We start from the raw sequence: 5,480 nt of genomic DNA on the forward strand, positions 1-5,480 counted from the left end.
TGTTCTCCCTATAACGTTGGCCATTTAAATTTATGTACAAGGCGATCGGTCGGAGATCTATTTTCTTCTATCGATCACCCTATGCAATTAAACACATTTAAGTTTATGTAAATCAAAGGACGTTGTACAGAGATAATATCACACCATTTGAACGAATATCACGTTTATATGTCTTTAGAGAGCTTTTACTTATTACTGTGTTCAGCAATTTTTAATGTACGTAGATAATGTAACCTTATCATTTAAAAAAAAATGTGTGAACAACCCTGCCGTAGTTTGTTGCAGGATTTAGACGATCAAACCATAGTCCAGTTAATTTTTTTGTTTGTTTGTAAAACTATTTCTTAATACATATTATTGGGATTCTTCTTACTGTTTTTATCTTGAGTATTATTTTCACAGCGTTTCGGTCGATGTAATCTCCGACCTTCTTCAGGTTTATCTTGTCAGACTCAGGAATCTCTCTATCAAACTCTGGAATCTGCACAGAATTTTGAACGGGACCCTTCATTTAATCCACGGTGGGTGAAATAGCATGCTCTCATTCCGTCAGCCATGACTGGGTAGAAGTCCTAAGTAATTTGCAATTGTATTCTGGGTATCACTCGTACTGAAGATTGAACCTTTAACCTCCAGAAAAATGTAACATAGCTGAAATTTAGCAATTACATTATCCACTATGCCACTGGTCTGTGCAGATTTCCGAGTTTGATAGAAAGATTCCCGAGTTTGACAAGATACACCTGAAGAAGGTCGGAGGTTATAATTGACTGAAACGTTGTGAAAATAACACTCAAGATTCTGACAGTAGTCTGAAGAATACAAATAGTATGAATAACGATTCCTGATCTAAAACATTCAGAAACGTTAGGTCCTTTAATAATTTTACAAATAACACCAGGATTAGAAACTCATTTATAGCTACAGAAGAGAAGATCTCTATATGTTTCTTGATTTCAATTCTGACAATGAAATACTTTATTTATTCATTTTTGCACCATCCTTTTTTTTAAATTTGTACAAAAAAATGATTGATTTTATTAATTGACTTATTATCATAGAAACATCCATTAAAAATCAAAGCAAATCTGATTTTGATTTTAATGTAACAAATATTTTCAATAAGTCTGAAATGCTTTCTGATAATCCACGAAAGATTTTTTTTCTTTTTTTCCCATACATAATGTCAATTATGCAATTACTTTTCTTATCCTGTCAATGTCAATTGTCAATGTCAATTGTCAATGTCAATTGTCAAAAACGTCAATACCAATTGTCTATGTTAATTTTGTCAAGCCATGTAGATTTATCTTGCAAATTGTCAAATAGTCGACTTTCCAATTACTTTCAACAAATGCATCAGTTAATATCAGAATTAATCAAGCAGGTTTAAAAAAAAAAAAAAAAAGAAAACATATCAAATCAGAAAAAAGAACTAAAGATAAAATTACACGGATGATATTATGAAAAAAAATTTACATTGGCTTTTCTGTAGCTTTTCTTGAAATTGAATAAAACTGCACTTTTTTTTTTTTTTTTTTTTTTTTTGCAACATCATTCACAACTCCAAGAGTTGAACAACTGATTATAAATTTTTAAATCGCTAATACAAAAGGGTTTGTCACTTTATTGAATTTGCCTCCTAATAAGATTTTTGGTAAAAGTCCAGAATAGTTAACCTTTGAGAACTTGTAAAAAAAGCCCCCCCCCCAAAAAAAAGAAAAAAAAAAAAATTAAAGGAAACATAATTGATATAAAAAACATCAGAATTAGATATTCTATGGAATTTTACTAAATGGAAATATTGTTTTTAAAGGTAAAATTACAGAATAGTTAACACCCAAGAAATCGTTAAGCAGAAACTGTTATATTTTTAAGTATGGAAATGATCCGTTAGATATTTTTAAGTGGTAAAATATATAACAAATCGTTTCCACATGTTAGAACTAGCTAGGTTGAGGAATAGTTGGCTGAAACGTCGTGAAAAACAACAACCAAATAAAGATGAAAACAACTAATAAAAGATGAGAATAATAGTCCGAAATAAAAATAAATTAATATATATATATATTTACCTATGAACATTATGTGTGTTTTCTGTTTTGTTTTGTTTTTTATTTCATAATTCTGAATGAATTTGAAAAATATATTATTTTAAATATTTAATTATTTTTAGATTTGAAAATGTTGTTCATTCAGTAGGAACATTGACGAAAACCTAGTAAATAGGGCAATTTGACAAAGAAAAACATTGCAACTAATAACTTCCCAACACCGAAATGATGATAGAATCATTTATATATGTTACTAGCGGGGCTACCCGGCGTTGCTCGGGACCGTATACACAATGAAAAAATTGAATTTGGTTTTGTAATATATTTATTATTCTTATGAGAGAAGAATTTTGTATGTTTATGTATCATTTGCTATTTCGAGCAAAAGAATATTTTACCTACATAAGACGGGTATTACACATATGAAATAATTGTATCTTACCTAGGGTAGGTAATTTACAGCATGTATATGCAAGGACAGGTAATATGCAACACATTTATCTTATCAAATTCCAAGCGATTTCAGGTATTTTGCTAATATATATTCTCACCTATTTCATTCAATCCCGGGCAACGCTGGGTATTTTGCTAGTATATATCTCAATCAATCTCATGAAATCCTGGGCGACGCAAGGTATTCTGTTAGTATATATTTCAATCAATCTAATTCAATCCAAGGCAACGCCAAGTATTCTGCTAGTATATATTTGCATCTATCTCATTACATCCCAGCTGACCATGTATTCTGCTTGCATACATTTGCATGTATCTCATTGAATCCAGGGTAACTCCTGGTAATCTGTAAGTATATATGTTAACGTATCTCGTTGAATCCCATAATTCTTGGATTGTTACACATTTCGACAATTTAACCCACATTATCGCTCACCTGTCTAAAATAATAACTTTAAGACATTGTCTTGGTTGGTTTTTCATTACAAACACATCATCCAAATAACTCACATTTCATCATTTTTCATAATTTTTTGATATGTTACTAATTTCAACAACCATGTCACATAATAATAATAATAATAACCATCATTATTAGATTAACCTTCATTTATATGCTTGCATGTGTTGGGCAGTTTATGGAACTTGACTTCAAAACTAACCTATTTCTGGCCAGGTCTTTATTTATTCCTATTTCTCTTAAATCCATCATTGTCACATCCACCCGTGTTTTCCTTGGTCTTCCCTTGCCAACTGACCCTGCTATCTCAACTGTTCTACATCTACTAAGCAAGAATTCTAATCTATTCTTTTTAATGTGACCAAAGCAACCAAGACTCCTATTCTACACACACTGTCCTATACTTGTCAGATTTAATCTTTCTCCGAGATCACCGAATCTAAGCCTGTATTTATAACTCACATTACACATTCATTGTATCATTCAGTTCCCTAAAATTAATCCTTTACCTCTATCTTAGGCCAGCACATCTACATCTGCACCACCGTCTGCTCCAATGGTAATAAATAAATAAATAATAATTTAAAAAAAAGCCTAACATATAGAAACTGCTACGGATGCAAAACACAAAGAAACAGTACATGGAATCATGAAAACTGAAACTGTATAATTGTAAGTTAACCCCCTGCACTATTGTACCCTGCATTCCAACACCCCCTCTTTTTAAGTGAGGAGGGTCAAGGAGCATGAAAAGACCAAGGAGAAAAATTACTAACGAGACCAGCACTAGATGGGTGCGAAAAGGACCCGGACCTTGGGGAGGTTATTGCCACCCAAATTCCAGTGAAGACCAATCGTCGCTGCCAATGAGAAATCAATGGTAGACAGCTGTTGTGATAATGCAAACTAATTTGCAAAGGTTATCGAAAGAGGTGGCGAATCCTGGAAATCTGGGGAGACTTTTTGTCATTCAGACTCCAGGGAACACCACAGGTTATTCTCAAAGAGAAATCTTTGATGTTAACCTGTGTGAAAACTCCTAGTGAGTCTATAATAATTATGAAAAACCTGAAAAAACATTGCAAGAACTTGGAATCAAAGTCTGAGAGTGTGCAATAGACGGCAATGATAAAAACAGCTGAAATCTTGAGGATTTCCTTAAACGCAGAAACGAAGCAATAGAAACTACAAATGCTAACCTAGCCACATGGAAGTTGCAATAAAAATAAACCAAAAACATAGTAAGAACACTACCCACATGAAACCAATGGCACTGAAACTGTAAGAAATTTCATAAATTACCTGGAACAAATAAAAATAAAAAAGATTTTTGAAAATAATATGATGGCACCAGCCTTGATTGATACACATAAAATAGCCATGAAGAGTCAAGGAGGATGGAAAGACAGAATAGGGAGAGAACTGACAAGTCCTCCACTGCAGCATATAGATAGTACTTAGACCATGGGAAGGCTAGTTGCCACCAAAGTCTATGCTGACCAATAGTCGTTCTTGGTAAAAAAACCAAAACGTAGATACGTTTTGTACAGAAATTAATCCAATAAATATCAGAAATCGGAAAAAAAAATCTGATCTTAAAAATAGCCTATTTCTCCTGTGGAACTCTGTTCCGTCTGCCTGCTTCGCTCCGGACTACAACTCGGATGTCTTCAAGTCCAATGTTAACAAATTCCTAATGAACCGCCCCCTTACGTAAACACTTCAGCAAATCTCCTCACTAACGTAATGTACTCGCAATAACCCTTATCCCTGAGTGGCTTCCGGGCCTTGATAAGTGGTGATCACTGTGTAAAAAAAAAAAAAAAAAAAAAAAAGATAAAAAAGAAGAATTTTTACAGGGGAATATTTTATGTTACACAGGTGTAACCTTGGCCTGTGTAACGTAAAATATTCCCCTGTAAAAATTCTTCTTTTTTATCTATAAGAGAAGAAAGATTATGTTTCAGATCGCCAAGCCCAAATATTAACTGACGTGACGTGATATTGTAAACAAACACAGACGGAATGTAATAAACGACATTATCATTATTATTTTTTTTATTTTATTTTATTTTTTTTTTTTTGAATTAGTCCACCAGGCAAATTATTCCTCGGAATATATAGTAATCAATAGAGGATTGATTATATAATAATACAAACGCAATCTGAATAAATTAAAATATGTTTAAGCATATTGTATGACCGATCAACACCGGGCAGCCAGCTAGTAATATTAATAATTATAATAATAAAATTATCATAAGAGAAAAACATTATTTAGAAAAAAAGCTATAAGCATTATAAGAAAATTAGAAAAAACAAAAAATTTTAGGGAAGGGGTCGCAGCTCTAACCCACGGGTCATATCCAGCCTTCTAATGGTTTCTATTCAGTCCACCAACTTAACTGCTGGACGACATCAAATCATATTCTATAACAAACAGCAGAGTGTAAATAGTATCAACCTAGGGGAGAGTCTTTCAGGCGTGTGTATGCAGTGCGATGATGTATGGA

This window comes from Euprymna scolopes, chromosome 16 (genome assembly GCF_053919585.1).
Source record: "Euprymna scolopes isolate OS-2025 chromosome 16, ASM5391958v1, whole genome shotgun sequence".
Lineage (NCBI taxonomy): Eukaryota > Metazoa > Mollusca > Cephalopoda > Sepiida > Sepiolidae > Euprymna > Euprymna scolopes.